General features: G+C 39.8%; 1 long non-coding RNA gene across 2 annotated transcripts; it reads right to left on the bottom strand.

Annotated features, from left to right (window-relative positions):
* Positions 1-15,768: 15,768 nt before the first annotated feature.
* LOC102082140 (uncharacterized) lies at positions 15,769-21,775 on the bottom strand. Of its 2 annotated transcripts, none has more exons than XR_266099.4 (3): positions 21,742-21,775; positions 16,767-16,850; positions 15,769-16,372 (listed from the first exon to the last, which is right to left on the bottom strand). It is a non-coding gene; the product is annotated as an uncharacterized LOC102082140 (long non-coding RNA). The 2 variants fall into 2 exon arrangements; XR_266100.4 differs by having other exon boundaries at positions 15,769-16,368.
* Positions 21,776-23,142: the final 1,367 nt, after the last annotated feature.

Raw genomic sequence — 23,142 nt, 5'->3', positions numbered from 1 at the left:
GAGTAATAGTCACCCTGACAATGATGCATTGAGTAACACATCACTCTTAGTTACGCCATAAGATTAAAGCACAAATGCTAAAGGACACCTTGTGTGTAAATTAGCCACACTAGCAGCAAAGCCATACGAAGTGATGCCCCAGGAATGAGGACACGCAGACTGAACTAATTCATTGTAGGACAAAAACACAGTTACAGTGACCCAATCTTCAACTGCGTATTTGGCTTTGTGTTTTTATACCCACTATTTGGTTTACCAAATGATATGCATCACCTGGCTTCAGGTTACGCTGACATCATAGTGATGGTGTGTTTCAATCACAAATTGTATGAATGCATTTTACTTTTTACATGAATTTGTTTGAATTATGAAAACACATTGAGTACTGCCACGCATCGAATGATGAAGTCCAGACTGCCTTACATTAACAGTCCAGTCTTTTGGTTATATCTCACTCATGGATGTTTGTGTAATAAGATAATTCATCTTCCAAAAATAAGTTTGCTTGTCTTGTCTGGTCCATGGCTGTTCATGACAAAACCCTAATTCTTGCTGACAAGGGGAAAACCCCAAGGCACGTCCTGTCAGTTGAAGTAGATTTCATTTTGCTGATCACAGGTGTGTGAGTTATAGATGGGATTTTAGAGCCTGCTTATTCTCAGTTCTTTATGCTCGGCATCTTTTCTGAGTCCAATGTAAACACACTGTGGGGAATGGACTTAGCTCTGAGTATAAGAATATAAGAAAGCTGCTGAAGATTTCAACATTTAAAGTTTTTTGAAGTTCAGTTCAAGTTCAAACCCTGTGAAAAAATCTAAATTGACTCGGGAAGACTGCCCAAGGAAAGGAAGACGAAGACTCAGCGATTAACAGCTGCTCAGATCTGCGCTCACATCGGTGCGTCCCAGAGTTCAAGCAGCAGATACATCTGACAGCTTTGCAAAGGCTGTCTGACCAAGAATCCGAGTGATTAAATGCTCTATTAAACTCCCAGCATGGTTGTGTGTTGGTAGTCTGTAGGTGCTATGCAGAGCAGTGCAGCAACATTTTGCAGTTTTGTGCTGTCACCAAACATACTCCATAGATCATTTTGACTTTTAAAAAAAATCTTCTATTAGATGCTGCATTTGGCAGCTTTGGCTCACTTAATAAGACTTTCCCAAATGCCATAAAATTAATGAATCCAGAGATGATTGGATAAACAGTTTCAGACATGCTCATATTCTTAATCAAGACAAATTGAGCATAACATTTGTTCAGTTTTAGCCAGGAGCCAAACTCATGCTTGAAAAGAGCAGATTGCAGTTTTGATGGCTCAGTCTATATCATTTTAGAGAGACTGAATGATTTGTTGAAGGCCAATATTATCACCCAATACTATCTATTTAGTGATCTATCAGCATTAGCATTTATAACAGCCTCTAACAGTACCTATAGTATAAATCTGAAAATAACACAAGTTTTTTTTTCCTAAAAGTAGACCTTGTAGACCTGGTAGATTGATCTATGGGACGAATTTACAAAGCCTACATTGCCTCGTTCGAGTTATTGTGACCACAAGATTTTCTGAAATTACAAAACTCCTGGATTCAAACTCATCTGAGATTCTTGGTAGATAACACCTGTGGGAGGAATCTGAAAGCTCGTTCTTGAGTTACCACATGGATGTCCATGCCACTCCACATGAGATGGTCATGATGTGAAACATGCGGTCACCTTGTTGGGAGTTAGGCCCGGACTAACAGGTGCTTTTGACTGTAAAGACAATAGCAGACAATAGCGAGTCACTGCCAGTCCCTGTCAACCTCAGGGTGAACTAAAAGGTGAAAGCTTACAGCTGTGAAGGAAAAAGGTGCACTGAACTTAAGATTAATTTGCATGCCCGGCCTTAACTGTGGAAGGGTGGAACAATATTGTTTTGACTGAAGTGCTCCTGACTGAAAGGCAGTTTGTGACTATTGCACCACAGTGCTGTAAATCTGTGTAATTAATTTTGTAGATTAGTGGTTGAGATGAGAAACTTAACATTTCTCCATAAAAGCTCACAAAAGAAAACAATAAAGCCTGACATCTGCATAATGACAGGCTGAGCTTTGAACTCTTCCCGTGGCTTTTGTCCTCACTGTGTTCTCACGCACACACAAAAACATGATGTTAACAGCAGCGAACGTCTTGTCGACACATCACCTCCCTCCTCTGCTTTTCTCTTTCGCACTTTCACTTCCACTGACGCACAAATCCTTACACTCTCTCAGTTCCTTTTCTTTTTTTCTCAGAGTCACCTTCAACCTCGCTGTTAATCACTCCTTTCACTTGAGGAAACCTCTTCCTCTGTTTTCTCCTCACTGCAGATCTTCCCATCGCCTCCATCTGCCCTTCACCTCCACCGCTGAATTACAATCAAGGGATCAGAAGAGACTTAAAAGACGAGAAGCAGCTGAGCACAGCAGTGAAACAAAATCAGCGAGGTGGTGTTGGCTGTACATGTGCGTATTTAAGTTTTGAAGGGATGTGGACACATGCTGGTCACGAGGGTCTCTGACTGTGCGTATATGTATGCAATCATAAGCAAACCCAGCATTAGCTCTAATCTACTGTATAATGGAAAATAGCAGGATAAAGTTCAAAAACAGTGTGTGCTCTGCTGCAAATACATATTCTTCTTAAAATCCTCTGCATAAGTATAAATAATTTGAATCCCATCTAAAGCCTCCGTATGGCTGATTTTTAATTGAGGCATTCAATTCCTGAATCAAACTGACTTTTATAACATCTTATAATGAAAATTTCTGCCATATTAAAAAGCCACTTAATATCACTATGACCAAGAAAGATGCACCACTGCTCTGTTTCATGAAATTTGGTAGAGCTGAAAAGGGGAAGCCCACGGAGAAGGTTAATGGATGTGTTGAAGGGGAACATGCTGAGGGTTGGCGTGACAGAAGAGATGAAGTTGGGATGGGGTGAGATGGAGGAAGATGATGTGCTGTGCTGACTCCTGAAGGGAGCAGCTGAAAGAAGAAGACGAAGAAGCAGCAGTTACAATATTATCAGTGTTTACTGCGGCTATATTAATACTCATATTTACACATTAACTTGCAGGTTTTATGAAGACAATAAGATAAAAGTAAAAATGTGTATTTTGATTGTCTGGCCTGATGAAGGTGCCACAAGCATCTGATTTGTGAAGCCCAAGGCTTTGTGGAGTACAGAGGCGTCCTCACAGGAAGTGACTAAAAGTGACGTAAATGGCAACATGTAGTGGACGAGTCTCGAATTCAACTTTTCTCAACTTCGAGGCAGACTTTGAAGTGATTACCAGTGAGGGACACCATTAACTGATATATGGCAGGGTGGTAAAATATATTAGCAGGTTACCTAGGCAACGGGAGCTCTGAATATCTAGTAGCAAGTAACTGTCAGCAACAAAGTAACAAACAGCATGTGAGTCACTTCATTCTTAGAATTTTATAGATAATGACTGAATTCCGAGATAATTTTCTCAGATGGAATAAAAAAAGACAATTTTCTGTTTGACATTTTAGCATGAAGACGTTATTGCCCATACCAAAGCATTGAGTTAAAGAAGCAACGTCACTTTCTCTAATGGCCACGTGAGACTCCTATGTTCAGACATCCACCTACAGAAGAAATAAATATTTTTACAGTGTCACAAAATATCTTTTATTAAGTTAAGTTTCTCCTTCATGAGAATTTTATGAATTTTATTTATTTTGTGTTAATAATTTGTTCATTTAGATGATGTTAGGCCTTAAACTTGTAGTGTGGCCACGTTGATTCCTGTTACTGAACTTGACTTCTTGACCGTGTTTGTGCTGTCGGTGTCTTTGGGAGACACAAACCTCCCCATAGGTCAGATTTTTGCTAGTTCTAACTGGTAAAAACCCGCCCCATGGATGATTTCCTCCCAGACCTCTTTTTTCAAGACTCAAGAGGAGCTTCTATCCTCAAGCCATCCGGGCCCTAAACCAACCCCCCCCCCCCCCCCCACACACACACACACCCCACACACACACACCCCCACACCCACACCCGCCCTCTCACATCATCTATAATTGACTGAGACTCTCCTCCAGACACTCAATTCCTTTAACTTTAAATATGTTTATAGTGTCCATTCTGTAAAATAGTCAGATGTCTATTCATATTAATGTCCAGAATTCACCTGCTTGCTGCTACTACTGCACATTCACCCAATGTATATACTATATATATATATGTATATATTTATAATGTTAATCCTCTACCCCCCCCTTTTTTTTTGCACATGTCGAGGAGCGTGTCAGGATACATTTCACTGTGTGTTATACTTGTATAACTATGCATGTGACAAATAAAGAACCTTAAACCTTGAACAATGCATTTTCATCAATTAGCATCAATTAGCTTTTGGATTATTCAGCTAAACACTAATGCTAGCATGGCCATAAACCACATTCATTACGTTGCTGTACACATGAAAAGATGGAACCTGAACCTTGTGGAAAAAACTCTGATAAGGCTAAGATTGGATATTTTACTATCAGACAAGACATTTACTCTGAGAATAAAATCAAAAAGCCTTCCAGAGTTTGCAATTTGACTTAGCACATTCATGTGAACAGAACTGGATTACAAAAGCTGCTGAAAACTGAAGTACAAATGGTTTCCGTTCACAGGAAGCTACAATCATGAGTGATTAATCTTTTCCTCTTTTATCCCGTCGCTTGCTTTGGGAATAAAAGCGCTCACACTCATGTCACCTCACAGTATTTCTGTCAGATGGAGCTTGCCAACGTGTGAAGCAGCTTTCATCTCCATCTTTTCTGTCACCCAAACTCAGGTTGACTCTGCAAGGTACCAAAAGTAGAGACAGTGATAACACCTTTAAATCTGTATGGAAACGGTGTCAGAACACATTTACAGTCATGGTGTGGGGCGGAGTGGGAGTGGGTGGGAGAGGTGAGTGTGGAAGCTGTGCCTGTTAAAGAATAACAAATTTCAGGGAGCTTGAAATTTAAAACTTTCATCTGATATGCCTCACACAGGCATAGACTGTATATAAAACTCCAAAAGTTGAATCTGTTCATCTGGACGTCGCGTTTTGTGGGAGAAACGTTTCGTCACTCATCCAAGTGACTTCTTCAGTCTCAGCTGACTGCAGGTTTCCCCAAATCTTATAAACAGTACATTTGCATAATGACTGAAACCACTGAAGGAACAACGGGCTGTGAGGTCAGTTCCTTAATCATAATTATGCAAATTCTCATGACCATTGATCAACAACCACTGACCAAAACCCACTGATCAAAGACCACTGATCAATGGCCATGAGTCCCATTCACAGATAGTTGGGGAATGGTTGCAATCACAGCATTGTAAGATGGTGACAGATGGACCCTTAGGCCCCCTCCTCGATTCAGAGATGGTCTTTCCCTTTTCACGTAAATGGCCTCCTTGACTCCGCGCTCAAACCAGCGTTCTTCCCTGTCCAGGATGTGTACATCCTCATCGTTGAAAGAGTGTCCACTGGCCTGTAGGTGTAAATAGACTCCTGGCCTGACGAGGTCGCTCTTCTGTGTTGTGCCATCCGCTTCGCCAGAGGTTGTTTGGTTTCCCCGATGTATAAATCCTGGCAATCCTCCTGGCACTTAACAGCGTGCAATATATTACTCTGTTTGTGTCGGGGGACCCGATCCTTGGGGTGGACCAGTTTTTGGCGCAGCGTATTTTGGGGTTTAAAAGCCACAGAGACCCGGTGTTTAGAAAAAATGCATCTCAACTGTTCGGATACTCCTGACACGTACGGGATCACTACAGGTTTTCCGTTGGGCAGCGGTTGTCCTTCTCTCCTGGATCAGCTGGAACTTTCTTTAGGTGTCTTCCCAGCTTTGACAAAAGTCCAGCTGGGATAACCACATTTACTTATTCTTGATGTGCTGTTCTTCTGCCTCCCTGGCCGCTGTGTCAGTGGGGATGGTGTTCGCTCTGTGTTGTAGCGTCCTGATGACACCCAGTTTGTGCTCCAGTGGATGATGAGAGTCAAACCTTAGATACTGATCCGTATGTGTAGGTTTACGGTACACGTCAGCTTTATATAAAAGACAGAGATAACAAGGTACAAATACTCTGTTGCTGTACTTAATTAGAGTGTTCAGGTATCTGTACTCTGAGTATTTATTTCTCTGACAGCTTTTTTACTTTTACTTCCTACGTTTTTAAATAAATATCTATATGTTCTACAGATACTAACAATATTTATGTATATCTACAGATAATTCACTTCACTGAGCTCCTTCCCAATATTTAACCCATTTGAACCAAAATGAAGGAAACAGTAACACAAGACAATCCTATTTGTGCATTCAGCAACGGGCTTATCGCAAGGAAGAGATGAAAAAGGCAAAAGATAAAAAATAAATGATTAATGCATTAATTGTACTGGACTCGAGGGTTAAAGAGGGCTAGAACGATCCGAAACAGCAGTCCATACATTGTGGTCACAGTCTTTCAGCAGGTAATTTTAAATGTAACGTTTCAGCTCAACAAACATCAGCAAACGCAGAAACAGTTTGTGTGTAGTTTGTTGCACAGTGTGTCGCTAGCTAAAGGTGCAGCTGCTGTATTTTAATGAAAGAAAGGAGTGAGGTAACTTCACTCAGAGATGGAGAAAGACGTAGGATAGACATGACAGGAGAGGATGAAGAGAATTATAGACTGCTTAGTGACATTTGATAGACTGGAGATTTAAAGCTCGAACTTGAGTAAATTCTTTCAAATTAGAATTTGGGTTGAAATAAAATCTTTAGTATATGCTTCATGTGTTTAACTGTAACACATAAGGACAGCTGCTGCCTGTAAAGAAACCTGACCAAGGTTTGAGTAAGCGTTTAGCTTGAAGTCTACAAGATGGATTTTCAACCATTGTGAAAATTCATCCAAATATAAACTAACTGCTTCTTAGTTCTTTGCACATCTCACACTTTTCATCATTATTATTTTATTATTACAATTTTTTGTAATAATGTCATCACATGATTGTACATAGGCAAATCCATTCTGTCTTTTGCTTTCCACATGTGCTGTTTAACTGCATGCAACCAAAACTGTCTCAGAATGTATCAGTCAGTTCTCTTCAACATCCGTTGCCTATCAGTTCTTCACATTCACCAACCTATTTATCTATTACTATCTATTACTTTTGTAATTTGTAAAGGATCTGAGCACAAACTTGACATTTTTTAGCAGAGGAGGCCCTCATGATTAAAAGAAGGATCCTCGTATTTATTTCTTCAACTATTTGTTCTAGTAACTTGTTTTTGATTCTCCTTCTTTAAGGCAGTAGCAATTTATATTTGTCCTACATCTACAAAGTACAGAGCGAAGTATAAAGCTGGTGCTGTTAACTTAGCAGGTGATAAATAACCATGAATGCCCTGAAATCTACTTTTGACAAAACTAAACTAATTCGATTGAGTTTAATTAATGACACAAGGCTTACACATGGGCATGTGCAGAGAGATGTTTTTCTGCAAGAGTCACAAAAAACTTTAGAAGTTGCATCTTCCATAAGAATCAAACTGAACTGTGTGAGTTTATATGTTAAACCTTTAACTCTCAGTGACTAAAAGTGCTTATCCTGTTCTAGTGTTTGCACGTAGGCTGTTCTCATTCTCAGGATGTAACACTATGCAAGTTTCTCAAGGGGGTGGATCAGTTAGCAGTGGTACGTGTGCACAGGGTGATGCCATTAGTTACATGGTGTTGTCACTCTGAACTCATCTTTTCTCAGTGCAAAGTCTGAAGGGCTGTGCTTTACTTTCCTAAACCTAATGAAATAGTTTTAGGTCACTGACTCTAACCAGCAAGTGAAAGGAAATGCAAGAAGTGAGTGAATACAAAACTAAACAGTGAGTGGGGAAAAAGGCGGGAATGGGAATGTGAACCACGGTGTTTTGACTGATCACACCACCCCAACAGGTACTTATGTGGACTTGTCTCTAAAGTAGGGCGTTCAACCCTCAGAGGTCAATACTCCCCCTGCCCCAATGCAAAAGACACCCTATGTGTAACTGTGAGATAGCGACATCACCCACTGGTGATCTGAAGCCTCTACGTTAGTGTTTTGGCCAAAGCCGTGCTGGTTTTTGTTGCCTCAGAAGTGACCAAACTGGGAGTAGACAATGAAGTGTAACCATAATCTGTTCAGGGCGACACCCAGAGCTGCACAGCAGGTGTGGGGAACTCAAGACATCAAGGTCCGGTGTCCTGCAGGTTTTAGATATCACCCTGGGTCAAAACACCTGAATCAAATAACTAGTTCATTACCAGGCCTCTGGAGAACTTCAAGACATTTATCCATTTAAATCAGCTGTGTTGGCTCAAGGACATCTAAAACCTGCAGGACACCGGCCTTTGCGGCCTGGAGTTCCCCACCCTGCTGTACACACATACCTGCTAAGTAACAGAATACAAAATCCTAGAATTTTACTCACCAAAACTGAAGCACAAACTTTTTCTCCTTCTTTTTTTCGGTTTTTTTAAACCTGTCTAGTCTGGAAGTTTTTTATTAGGAATCATAATCTGAATGCACTGTTGTGCCAAACATATCTGCTTTGCCAAAACAAGCTAAACTGTCTACAGGCTCTGCTTGTTAGTGTGTTTCCTTTTTATTTTTTTATTTATTCGTTTTTATTATTATTCACCTGAGTACATATGAACTATAACAAACCCAGAGCTTACAGGCAGGGAGGGATAGAAGCTGTAAAGAGAAGAGAAACAAACAAAAAAGCACAAGCTTCTTAGATGGGTTGTACCACACAGCAGGCTATGTTATTTGTCAAAAGGCACAATCAAATGGAAACAGTGTCACTTTAATTGTTAATAGTCTGTAAATGGATTATTAAAAAAAACCCTTGTAAAAAACAAAAAACAAAACAAAACGGGGAAATTACCTATAGTGAGTAAAACGGTTTTCTAGGCTGCAAACATGTTTATTTATGCTGTGAAGTTTTACCACGGGACTGTATGGGGATATACTCACTTTTGGAGACAGCCTCTAGTGGCCACTAGAGGAACTGCAGACTCTTTGCTGTTTACTTGCAAAACAAGATTTGCAGGTAATACTAATTGCATTAATTGGTATATTGTTCTAATAGTGACACATGATTACATTTCACAAGGAGGAGATGAATCTCTAATTAAATTTCAGTCCATTTTAATATCTGACCAGTATTGTTCCCCCTACAGTCTCAGAGCCGGCTTGAGATTTTTGGGTTGTTTTTTTATTTTTATTTTTATTTTTTACATCAAAACAATCTCAGTTATTACTATAATCATTTCATTTTAAGACCAAAACATTCTTCAGACGTAAATTCCGGAGCAGAGACCCGACTATAGTTTAAATCCCGGAAAGCTTGTGTAACAGCTCCTAAAGGGATGATGCGTGAGTGGTGCTTTTCATGTGTTCAGAGTGAGTTTGGACTTGAGAGCAGATGATTTCCTCTCTGCACTGGCAGCCTCTGGCCAATCGCCCGAGGCCAGAGGAAGAAAGACCACATGAAGTCCTGAATTAGATGGAGCCGTAAATATTTGATGAGCTGCTGCATGTTTCCAGCAGCTTCACGGGCGTCCAAGGTCAGAAGACTGTTCCGTGTCTCACTCTCTCACACACATAGATAAAAACACACATACATGGGGACAAACTCTGAGACAAGCATTGGCAGATGCTTATACTTACACTACACATGGAAGACTGGCACACGTGTCTTAGTGAGAAAATCCATTTCCCAACCTCTTAGTCTGCCTGCATCACAAACCAAAGCTTAACCTTGAAGTTTTACCCCCCAAACAGCTGTTTGAAGAAGTAAGAATTGAACAAAATGTTAGAAAACTTCTTTTTAAAAACATCCAGAGCCTAAATTAGCATCATTTTCTAGCCTAAATGTGACCTATTTTTTTCTCATATACTGGTGGATGGCCATATTAAACACAGCCAAAGTTTAAATAATGAGGTCAGTGTCTGCACAGCTAATCCCGATGAGACACAAACTCAGGCTCAGACTGCTCTGAAAATGCCAGAACCACCTCATTTGGTTCTTTTCAGTGAGAAGCAGCAGCTCTACACTGAGCTCCTCTCAAATGACTGAGCTCTTCACCCTGTGTCTAAGGCTGACCCAGACACATTACAGAGGAAGCTCATTTGTATGCCTGTACACTTGATCCTTTTCTCTTGATCACTACCCACAGCTTGTGGCTATTTGTGAATGGATGAACACTGGTGACTGTTCACCTTCAGCTCTTTTTTTCACCACAGCAGAAGCTGAATGCAACAATCTGTCAATCACCCGCTCCACTATTACCCCACTATTCCTCCCACACAGGATATTCAGACTCAGACTCATCCCCCTCAATGAATCACCACCTAACTGTGGTGGAGATTTTTGTGTTTCCGAGTGATCCCAGGAGGGTGTTGCTGGGGTTTCTTAACCCTGGTCGGGTCTCCAAAGGAAAACTGTTTCTATTTGAGGGTCTAAATTAAGTGTGACTCAAAATATGCGTATGATGCCAACATCTACTGATCACCGGTGCACCACCCTGGGCCCACGTCGTTAGGTAAGGGACAGATTGTGAGAAACTCATGGCTGGGCCCAAAGGAGCCTTCAGTCCTGTAATTTGTGGATTGGGCATCAATCAAAGGTCTCCCCAGGTGTCCAAACTGTCTTTAGAAACTTGGCACATCACATCATCTTGTATGGGAGATTAAGAGATACAGACTAGATAAAGACTTCAATGCACAGCTGAGGTTCTGAAATCAGTAGAGAGTAAAGAGGGGCTGGAGTTTTTAGAAAGGATGCTCAGCAGGTCAGGGTGATTGAGATAGAGATAGAAATGTGCTGAGAAGGTGGTAGGAGTACTGTGAGGAGCTGATGAATGTATGAAAGTGCAGAGGATTAGTAAAGGAAAAGTGATGGCAACTATGAAGAGGATGAAGAGCGGTGGCTGGTCCAGGAGAGAGAGCAGCAGAATTTTTAACCAGACTTGTAGAGTGAGACTGAGAAATGGAGATTTTCAAGAGCAAAGGTGAAGTGCAGAACTGTCATAAAGCTGATGAGCCATACCATGAAAGAGTTATCAAAGCTGGGTAAAGAAGAGAAGTGACAACCAGTGAGCAGCATTATGGCTTCAAGCAGAGAAAGAGCACTAAAGATGCAATATTGGCTTTGAGAGTGCTGATGGAGAACCTCGGTGTCTTTGTGGATGTGGAAAAATGATAGAGAGGATCTGTGTTACTGTATGAGGGTGTTGCAAGACATGTATGAGGACAGCACGAATGTGTTGAGGTGTGAGGAGACGTTCAAGCCTACTTGTCCATACACACACTCACACACACAGAGAAAGATGCCTGATCGATTCATCAATACAATTTGTGCTCTCATACATCATTAAAGTGTCGTCAATACTCAACTCATTTATATTTAAAAGCTGCCCAGAGGGCTCCGTCTGATCCAAAAGAAAAAAACAAAACAGCACAGCAGCACATGCAAAGTCCTTGCCTCCGTCTCTCTGCTGCTGCTGGCGTCCATCCATCTGTGCTGATATATACATGCTGCTGCCACTCATCCATCTGCTGTGAAACTCAGACTGGGTTTGCATGCTCGCTGAGGTGCTGGCCAATTGATGGAAGGGAAAAGAGACTGCAGCTCTGCCTGTTCATGGAAATCAGCCTTCAAAGAGAGATTATAATAGAAGCACTAATGAAACTGCGCCACTAAGAACATCATTTAAACATTTCTGAATTTACACAGCAGAAAATAATCCAGTCTAGGTTCCTTAAAAAGCTGGGAGGGCCCATCTTCAGTGTCCTCTGTCCTCTCTAGATTTAGAACAAATTGAAACTGAGGGCTGAGTTTACATAATGAATTAATAGAATAATATTTATTGAAGATTTGCATCTAAAAGCATTGCAGTCCACTGATGTCATGTCCATCATCTATTTAAGGCTCTGAAAAGACGATCTAGCCCTCACTTGAATCTAAAGATGACATAACAGAAGTTTTGAGTCATGAAATTTTGCAAAGATCAGGAATCTTGCTGGGTCACTGCTTACAAGATTACAGCTAAAATGCCCTTGGTGGAAATTTCCAAGAAGAAAAACTGTTGAACAAAGCAGCACGCCTGCCCTTGGCCAGAATTGTGGTTGTCTGTGTGTCCATGACAAAAAGAAGACACTGCACAAAGTGGATATGACAGTGGCAATAGTTGGGATAGAACAGAAAGACTGAAATTCCTTTTCATGTGGTTAGAATTTATTTGCATAATCTCAAACAAAAAACTGTAAGAAAATATTAAACATATTGGAATTTATTGGAATTTCAAGATAAGAAAAGGCTGACAGCTTTCATGATCATCTCATACCAAGAACAAAATTGTTCTGATTTTATTAAAGCTTTGGACATTTGTCTGCAACACTGAAGCTGCAGGAAAAGTTGTTTTGTTGAAGGCCATAATTATGCAAGTAACAGTAATCTTGTTGTGGCTAAGTTTCAAGCTGGGTGTCTTTAAACCATTGGAGAAGAACACGATGATGACATAATTAAAAGAACTCTATTCAACATTTACAGCAATGAAATCAGAGTGCCACATTCATGCTGTGAAAAAGTATGGATTTCTGGATTTCTTTTTTCTCCCACATTTGATACACTTACATCTTTCAGATCAAACAAATTGTAATATTAGACAAAGATAAACTGAATAAATACAAAATGATGTTTTGATAAAAGCTATCCAATGCTACCTATGTGTGTGTGTGTGTGTGTGTGTGTGTGTGTTGTGTTAGTCCCCGAAGGGAAATTACTCCTCTGCATTTAACCCATTCACCCAGTGAAGCAGTGGGCAGCCACCAATGCAGCGCCCGGGGAGCAGTGTGTAGGGACGGTACCTTGCTCAGGGGTACCTCAGGGTAGCCGTTCAGTGGAGTCGAACCTCCGACCTTCCGATCATGGGGCAGACACTCTACCTACTGAGCTATCCCTGCCTATGTGGACCTGTGTGGAAAAGTAACCTAAACCTAATAAATAAGTACCATATTTTTCATAAGGCGCGCTGGATTATAAGGTGCATTAAGCGTAACAAACAGTCAGATAAGTCAAACTTTACTCAACTCTTTCTTCTTGCTTCCTCCACTTCCGTACCATTGATTCATTAATGTTGAATTCTCTCACAGCTGCTCTATTCCAAGTATATTGGAATATTGTGGATGGATTATCTCAGTTGTTCTGCTGACTGAAGTTTGGTCCGTTTACAGCATCCTGCCATGCGATTGCATTTGTCCCTAACCATCAGGAACCCTCACGTTAACTTTTATCGAGTGAGAAAAGGGTGGCGTTCATCCGGCAACTTTACTGTTTGTTATGCTAACATAGCTGTGTGGCTAGTGTTCACGTAGCACATCATAATATATGAGCTAGCCCAACTTCAATAACCCTACAAACGTCACTGCTGTTTAGTTTTCTGTCTTCACTTATGTTGGAAGTGATAGCAAAGCTGTACATTTTAATTTTTTCAGAAATCTCTCAGTCAGAACATGGTGTATCATGTTTAGTTGGAAACTAGCGAGCTAACTTCCTGCTAACTTCTAACTCTGTTAATAAATTATGTTTTCATGGATGTCTAGATGTTAAACTTAATTGTTACACCTGGTAAAGCAGCAATGCTGATCATTTTATTAAAGATGAAAGAATTTAGATAGTTTTTAACTCTCAGTGATGCCGCAGTGTTTGTTTGACTTTGGGACTTGAAGGGACGGAGTTTAGGACCCAGATTACTCCGTGAGGCTCCTAACTACGGTAGCTGTAATGCTCTAACAATCCATCAAGCAGTGCGGCTTCGTTGCTTACCAAAGTCATACTAAATCATTTTTTGACAGATTTTTGAGCGCCGTGTACCACATAAAATCGGTTCGAGGTCAGTAAACACAACCAGAATTCATACATAAGGCACACTGTCGATTTTTGAGAAACAAAGGATTTTAAGTGCCTCATAGTGCGGAAATACGGTATACAATCAAGTGTTTGTGATAACTGGCAATGGGTCTTTCACATTACTTGGGCAGTCTTTGCAGAATTGGTTTCATTCAGACACATTGGAGGATTTCCAGGCACGAAATACCTGTTTAAGGTCATGCAAAGGCATCTCAATCTGATTCATGTTTGGTCTTTATTAGGCCTCTTTTTATTTTCCCTTTTGAGCCATTCAGAGGTGGATGTACTGGTTTGTCCTGTTGCATAACCCAAATGCACTTGAGCTTCAGGGCATAAAACTCCTCTGTTTACCAAAGTATACCAGAGTCAAATGTGACAGTTAAAGGCCAAACCTGGTCACCCAAAGGGACAATGAGCCAAAGCACAGCAGTAAATCTACAGCAGATTGGCTCAAAAAGAAATTAAATTAATGTGTTGCAAAGGCCCAGACGAAGTCCAGACCTCAACCCAGTTGAAATGCTGTGTTGAGAGACGTTGAGAGTTGAAGCAGTACGGTAAAGAGGGTCAGCTACAATTCTTCCACAACATTGTGAGAAACTGATAAAATTATATTGAAAAAATTACTTCAAGTTATTGTTTCTGAAGTTTGTTTTACTAGCTATACTGACATTTAAGCTCACTGACATTTAACAATGGGAAAAAAGGACTTAACGCACACAGAGGTACAACCAGTAAAATGGGACAAATAGGAGCGTCCATCCATTTTCTTCCACTTTAACATATAAAAGTTCTTTTCAATATTTTGCATTTTTTAAATTTCTGTGCTGGAATTTTATGCACAAAATAAAATACAGTCTCCCCTCAAAGTTAATGCAAATGCGCCTCCTGACAAGACAGTCCTCATGTTCTTGTGAAGAGAAAAAGCTTCTTTTAAAAAAAATCCTTACTTATGATTGAGACCTTGTTAGAACAAGGGTGGGAAGCACACCTCTCGGTGAATGATTTATCGGTTTTGGTCTTTCATATCACACTGAAAGAGATTATGTGCTGCAGAAATATCTTTTTAATTCAGCAGCAACTCACAAGCCCTCATTTGTCTCTACACGAATAGAGAAACCCTTTCAGTAGTGCGTGAATCTTGTCGGGAAATGATTTCTAAGCAGTGGGATGAACTCCAAACGCACACATGAACACAGGAGGGAAAATTCACATCCTCTGTAGCCTACTTCTTGGTGATAAGTCTTCTATTTTAGGCAGTTGTTAAGACAGGTAGTTTCACCTGGGAATTACGAGAAAGCCACAGAGTGGTGATAAATCACAGCCGTAGTGATGTGCTCAGCAAATGAAGCACAGAGGGAGAGCGGGTGAAATTAGCAGCAGAATGAGTCTCCTCCAGCCTCCAGAAGCTAAAAACAAAGGCGACATGTAAAGCAGCTCTCGAGGAAAGCGGCAAACTGGGCACAGACCGCAGTGAGATGAAAATAGTGACAAACTGTTCACGTCGCAGGATGGTTACCCATCCTCTCCCCTTGTGATTTTTAAAAACAAGGCCTGCACTGCGGCTCTTGTTAACAGTAAACAGTCCTGGTTGCCTGGCAGGAAAAATACCCCAGCGTTCATCAGTCAGAGGCAAATATCTGAGACGGCAACGGCGAAAAAGAGCGGCTCATCAATATTTCAGCACACGCGATAACAAAAAGGAGGCCACTGCCTTTATGCTGACATTTCTGTGTCATTATTCACAACGAGATCTCTGTTCATTAATGCTTCAGGGTATGTATGCAAGAGGGCTGACAGGCAGGGACAAAAAACCCACAGAGAAGCTTCTGGTTCATAGTCTTGTTACACAAGATGCAAAACTACTCATGCAGAAATAAAATAAACAGGGTAAAGGGCTTTCTAAAGCACAGAAAGTGCCACAAGTGCTTCACTGCAGACATGAAGGACATAAGCAAGAAGAAGAAGTGCGTATTAATCCACCGCTGAAAGAAGTCCTCAGCTAACGCACCACATCTGAGTCAAATTTGATAAAAAAAATGAAGTGAGCTGCTGTTTGAGGAGTCTAAAAAATCAAACTACAGTACCCTGTAATTGTTTCACCATTTTTGGGAAGCCAAGTACTTTTAGAAGTTACTTTCCTTGGTGGGTAATGTCACAGATTATTTTACAGTGGACGTCATTTGAATATAACCAGTGCACACCGGTGGCATGGCAGCCAGTTTCATTTATTTCAGCCTTCTCCTTTTATGCTTTACTTTCCTCGTTGGCTCTGTCTGCCAATCTCTTCCAGGTAATCAGTGGGTGGAGCTGACCTCGTTAAGGATGCCTCACACCTGAGCAGTTTGGGCGTAGTGTAGCGTAGCTCTGGCAGAAGCTCTTCCACAGGCTGACTGACGACAAACCTTTGTGTTATTGTTGTACATGGATGCTCTCACTCATACTCTGCATACTTACTGACTTGCTGGCAGACTGTTATTTGCTTTCCTTACTTTAATGAAAATAAAACACTAAACATCTTCCTAAGAGTACATGTGGCCTCCTCTATGCCGGTGACTAATAAGTAACTTTATTAAAACCAATACTGAAACTGCACAAGGACAATTTAAAAGTAAACACGTTACCCTGTCCTGTTTTTCTACACAATAATGATCTTCAGTGCACTATAAAGAGCCACAGCTGTCTGTACTGTAGCAGGGTGAGAGGATTTACCAGTGCTGAGAAAAAAAGGGACATAATTCACATCACATTTAAAAAAGATCGTACATAAAAGATGGATGTAGTCACCTTGAGGTTGCCCACCGGTTAGTGAAGTCTCATTATGAATCCTCGAGCTGAGCGTCTCGCTGCTACTAACTTCATGTTTTGAAACTGAGAAAAAAAAAAAAGTTAAAAACTGATACAAAAGCGAGCCTGTCTCCACAGACAAGCGTAAAAATGGCAGGAATGACCAAGTCAAGTTTATTTATATAACACATTTTAGACAACAAAATATACACTATATAAACGATTCACTAAAATATCAATAGATATAAACTAAAAAAAATCAAATAAAGCAAGTGAATTAAGGCTGTGATTGCATAATAAAAGCCAGGGTATTGAGAACATTAACACATTAACCATGTGTACAGCCGGGTTATTCATGTCATGTAATTATACTGTAAACAATAAATGCTTCGTAACTACAAATGAGATCACAGGTCTCGTGCTGCTGGTTAGTCCAAAATTACAGGCTGAGAAAATTCAGCCTGCTACAGTTGAACTGTTTGAATCAGGAATGTGCTCCCGCCTCCTGCTTTGGCTAATGTTCTTGCAGCATCCTTGCATATCAGCTGAAAGAAGAATCCAAATGCAAATGTAGTTTTAAAGGCTGTGTGCTTGACTTTACATAACATGAGGAGTAGATTAGGTTCGAATCTGTCCTAGAACGAGGCTCTTTCCACTCAGTGATCCCTTCTGATTGATCGAGATCTGATTCTGTGTTTCATTCAGAATTACTTTAGTCGACTGCCACAGGAAAGTGCCGTGCGTTTAATTAATGTGCAGTGATTTAGCATTGAGCACAGTGAAAAAAAAAAACATCATAAATTAGCAAGCTTACAGCTCAGCGGGCCAGATGGTGTCATTAGATGAGGGACACATTTTAATTTGATCAACCAGATGTCCTCATATTCTCCATGTTTATTTGCGGTAAAGAGACCTTGACAAAATCATGTCAGACGTCATTTTTCTTTGCTGACAGATGGCGCAGCCAGGAAAGTCCTTCAGCAGCCGCTCAATTCTTTCAGGGACACTTTCGAGAAGACTCTCCTGTGATTTCACTTCATGATCCCACAATGTTTTAAATTGATTGTAGACCTGGAACACAACTCTGATGTACTTTTTAAATTGATTAATGCCTCCCCCAAAATGCTAACACAACAAGTTGTCAATCAAAAGGTAGGCATGATCCTAAGCAAATCCTGCTTCATCTTTGTTTTACTCTAAATGGGAGAACAATTTGTGAAAGGAGCAACTTGCTTTTTAAAATAATATTTGAAACCAGAAGTTCTAATATCTGGAGGGTTTTTGGAGTAGAGCTGCCACTCCTGCATATCAAAAGGAGCCAGATGAAGTGGTTTGGGCATCTGGTTCGGAGGCCACCGAGGGATTTTCTGGGCACACCCAAAAGGGAAGAGACCCTTGGGTAGACCCAGAACCTGGTGGAAAAGCCTGGAAACACCTCGGGATCCCCCAGGAGGAACTGAAAAGTCTGGAATACCCTGGTTAGCCTGCTGCTAGCATGACCAAATGTTAGATAAGCAGAAAAGAATAGAAGGATAGAAGTCATATATACGGTGAGAAATAAGCTAATTTTCCCACTAACTTCCATACAGTTGGATTTTTTATGAAATTCAGATACTGTATATAAACGATGGCATAGACACAAGTTATGCTGCCAATGTTTGCAGCTTGGATGGCAAGCTAATGCTAATTATTGCTAAATAAAAAATTATTAAAATACATTTCACTCACCAAAACAAGCAAGCTGCATTATTTGTTAAATATTTGCATTAATACGCTCAAAAAGGCCCCAATAGCACACATACGGTCAAGAGGTCCAGTTTGGTGAGTTCAGCCTGCTCCTAGGTTTAAGTCACTTAACAAAAAACAAAAACAGTTGTTGGGAAGGGAAACTTACTAACGCTGTGACGGCCTTAAAGTTGAACTGCAACATTTATTCAGGAGGAGCCTTGTTGAAAGGAAGCACCCCCTGCTGGCTGCCGGCAAGAATGCAGGTTTAAAGCACTTTCTCTTGGCCTCCAGTTTTCAGACCCAGAGTCTATGTCCAAATGAACTAATATGTTTTATTTATTTCTGATTGACATACTTTTTAAACTAAACTGTTAAAAAAAGATACATATAAAATATAACCAAGCTTTGATGGTGTGACAATGTCATGGTAATATATGCTTACATATATATGCACAAAATGTTAAGGCTGGGGAGTTATAATCTTAATCTTAAATTAATTTTAAGATTTTTAAGATAATGATTATTGCAAACAAAATGCTGAAGATGCCTGAATGCTCTCTAACGTTTTATCGACCCATCCATCCACCCCTCCTCCCCACTCTGATTTGAGGCACTATAACGAGAGCTCTCAGAGGACGATGTTGCTCAAACATAAATATGTCTTTTTGGGCCCTTTCTGCTGATGTTGCCAGTTGAGATCAATTAGCAGTAAAACTGTTACCAAGTTACAGCCTTTATATCACAAATATGTTCCAAGTTTGTTTGTTTTTGTTACTGTAAGATGAGGAAAACTTGGATTTGCTTTGGTCGTGTCTCCGCATTTGACCGAAAGACTGACGTCCTTTTTGAGAGTGAACACACAGCTTAAAGCTTGACATTATTTAAAGTGAAAACAGTGTTAAGCTGACAGTAGATTTCATTATTTTTGGAGCAAATAGAACAGAAAGTGAACTGAACTGATTCACAACTCTTCCAGGATTACACCCTGACCGTGTCTAAGCCTCAGGGAAGTCCTAAACTGATGTGGAAACAAACACAATTTCATTTTTTAAGGACAAATGAAACTTTATTAGTGGTAGATAAAAAAGGGGATGCTTATTTTCACCCCATGCAGACAGTAATCCTATTTTGAGAACACACACAACTGTGGTGGATTTTTGTTTGATATGTATAACTATGTAACTATATACACTATATATCTATGCGCACTGAACATATATATTTAACGTTCATGTAGAGTCTTAAGCACAAGACATTTTGCTTCACCGAGGTTTATTAAGTTGGTACTGTAACAGGGCAGTTAATGTAGGGGGAGAGTTCTCTTGAATAATTTACTTAATAATTAATTAATTTAACATCTTTAATGCAGCACAACCAAAACAGTAACATTGTAACAGAGATCCTGAACACATAACGATAAAATATCATACAAAGTACACACACACACACACACACACACACACACACTTTGAACCCAAACTGAAGTGTTTTTAAGCATGTAACCTATGTATTATATGTTATAAGATTGTGCCACTTGCTGAATAAGATTTAATAATTAGGATTAATATCTGACCTTTGACCGTGTCATGACCTATTGTGATAAGCCAGAGCAGGGGTACTCAGAGTCCTGACTGGCCTTTGGCCAAGACCTTGGCCGCTATCTGACCCCAGCAGCTGTGCGGGGCGTGTGGGAAAGTTACCCAGCAGCAGGGGGCGGCGATACTGGTCCCTATATTAGGGGACCAGAGGACGCCCCCAGGGCTCTTTTCCTCCTGCTGCTGCTACCTGTCCGTCTCTGTGTTGCTCTGTTGTCTGTGCTTAAGGCTGTACACCCCAGGGTTTTGCTTTGCTTGTTTTCTGCTCTGTAATTTTCTTGCTAAATGTCTGTATGTATTTTTCCTGCTGTTCATATGATTCAGTGTATTAAACTCTGTTCCAAGAATTCTACTCTTTTACAGAGCATCTTTTTGAGTGTCTTGGTTTTAATTGGATTTGGATCTCCACATCGTTGGTGGAAGAAGGTTATCAGAATGGCTTCAAAATTTGCGACCACACAACTCCAAACTGATCCTGGGTCAATGAAAGTGCTTTCAGATGCAGATACTCCCGAGTCATGCTGCATCTCACTTTGATTTCATAAAAGACAGAATATTTTACCACAGATCTGTAAATCCAAAATCTGTAAATCTGACTGCAAACCTGCAAGTTGTATTCTTTTATGCTGGTCTTTATTATTTCACTGATCCTTATTTTACCTAAAGCTCCCCTCTCTCTAACTCTCTGAGCAACTTTATGCTTTTACTTCACTATATTAATTCAAGTATTAATGATTTTTGCATACAAAATATATGCTTTTTTTCCCCATATCCTTTAACCATGATACCAGCGAAACAGAGCATTCAAGATCCCCAAAGAGTGCAGCGTGCCTTCAGAAAGCTCAGAGAAACCAACAGAGATCAAGATTTAAAGAGAGATATCAATTTAGTATTTTTTCACTTTTCAGATATTATTCTGGGTAATTAATCGACTGCAGTTATAAATCTGGTGCATTACAAAAAAGTTTTTGCATATATTCTATATCCTAGAAAGAAAGCTGGATATACTTTCAGTATATTTATTGTAGAAAAAGAGCCGCAAAAACACTGTAAAATAAAGTGGCTCAATATAGAAAATTATTTAAATGATCTAAATAATCTAAAAATGAAGCAAAATGTCTCATTGGATAAAAACATGCTTGTGATGGCTGCACTTACAGCCACACAGTGGTAATATTAGTGGCTTATACATAACACTGCGTTGATGTTTGTCTTTCTTTAAATATACCCATATGGAAAAGATATATATAAATCTTATAAAGTTTGTATCTGTCTTGTGTGAAACTTGTATGAAAAGCATACAAGAGTGAAAACAAATATAAGATCCCTTGAAAAATTATATAAATGAAACTTGTGTGTTTTGGATACTTACTAAAACAATATATGAAAGTAATGAGAAAGTGGCCACTTTCATGAGTAAATCATTTAAGCCTTATATGATTCACTATATGAAGTAGGACACATCTTATGCAAGTCTTTTATAAGTTTTTACTATTTTGTTTTCCATATGGGAAGGAATTAATTTACAGGACAATGAATAACTGGTTTTGGTTTAGAATTAATTCTCATACTCACATAACACTGTATTCTAAAATAATCGTGCACATTTTAGTTTACACTGTATGATTCAATCTCTTCGTTTTCTGAGTTACCTCAGTTGCAGCTGCTCCAGTCCCTTGATTGAGGAGCCAAGAGGTGCAAAAGGGGTGGAGCAAGCCTATATGGAGAGCAGCAAATTGGCTCATACCATAACTCGGGATCATAGGGGGGAATTGGAGTTCGTTATGTTAGTTTCAGTTAGAATTTGTGTGTCTTACCCCTGTTTGTGTTTTTGTGGGCTGATCAGCCTTTCCTTTGGCTCGTTTGGTTAGGTCAGTTTGTTTGAGTTATCAGTGTTGTTTGTTGTCAATTTTGAGTAGAGTTCTGTTATTTTGACCTCTTTTTATGGGCCCAAGATTTAGATTTTTTGTATGATTTAACGAACTATGTTTTGGGGTTAAATAGAAAAACCTTTTTTGGACTTTAAGCTGTGCCTGAGTTTCCTTTGCTGCTCGGTCCATCACAATGCTGTAAATATAATGGCAATAATGAGTCCAAAAATAAACAAATCAATAAAACAAAATACTTACTGATCTGTTTGTTGGCTCTGTAAAATAAACCAAAATTTCTCTTTGTGTTTGGTATGTGCAGTGGTGTAAGGGCAGCAAACAGTGCGGGGTATTTAAAATAAAATAACTCGTAGACGTGAGAGGTCTGAGGAGTTTCTCTTTGAAATTGAAGAAGTTTGAAGAGTCATGAAAGTTTCCTGTAAGTGTCCTTGTAGTCATTTTCTAAGCTGTAAGCCAGGTCAAAGTTCTCTTGAGAAAATTTTAAAAACATTACAAGAATTTGTTTGAGCTGGTTATTCTCTTGGATGCCAAAGATTTGTGAAAGGACCATCGGAGAGAGAAAAAAACAACACTTCAGATATATTTGAAGTGAATTCTTCTGGTCTTACTCAGTTAGGATTCTAAATGCAGTAACGGGTGTGAGTACCATCGCTTCCTCTGGCAGTGAATTAACTGGGAAGTGGAGATCTGTACTTCAGTGAAGTTTAGAGACCCTGAAATTGAAGATGAAAACAAGATATGGACAAACTGCACAAGAGCACAAATTAAACAGACAGACTCTTATCAATACTTGGAAACTAAACCGCTTCCTTCCTTATAATAAGAGCTTCTGTTAAAACTGTGAAGTACATGCTGCTGCTCATAAAGACATGAAAACAGTCACCAGTGACCTCGAGTTCCCTCTCGCTGCTGTTTGAGGACTTATGCTGCCACCTAGTGGCTAAGACCAGAAACATGAAGAACACGAAGGCCACAGCAGCAGTCAGTCAGCAACGAACTATATATTTAGGCTTTTTTGGGTGAAGAGTATCTCTATCCTCTAACACTCACCTCTAACCTACGATATCCTAGAAAGAAAGAAGGATTTACTTACAATATATTTATTGTAGAAAAAGATCCACAAAAGCAAAATAAAGTAAAATAAAATGTCTCAATATAGAAAAT

Source organism: Oreochromis niloticus, linkage group LG12 (genome assembly GCF_001858045.2).
Source record: "Oreochromis niloticus isolate F11D_XX linkage group LG12, O_niloticus_UMD_NMBU, whole genome shotgun sequence".
Taxonomy (NCBI): Eukaryota; Metazoa; Chordata; class Actinopteri; order Cichliformes; family Cichlidae; genus Oreochromis; species Oreochromis niloticus.
Note: the sequence above shows the minus strand (reverse complement) of the source record. Positions and strands in the feature narration are given on the sequence as shown.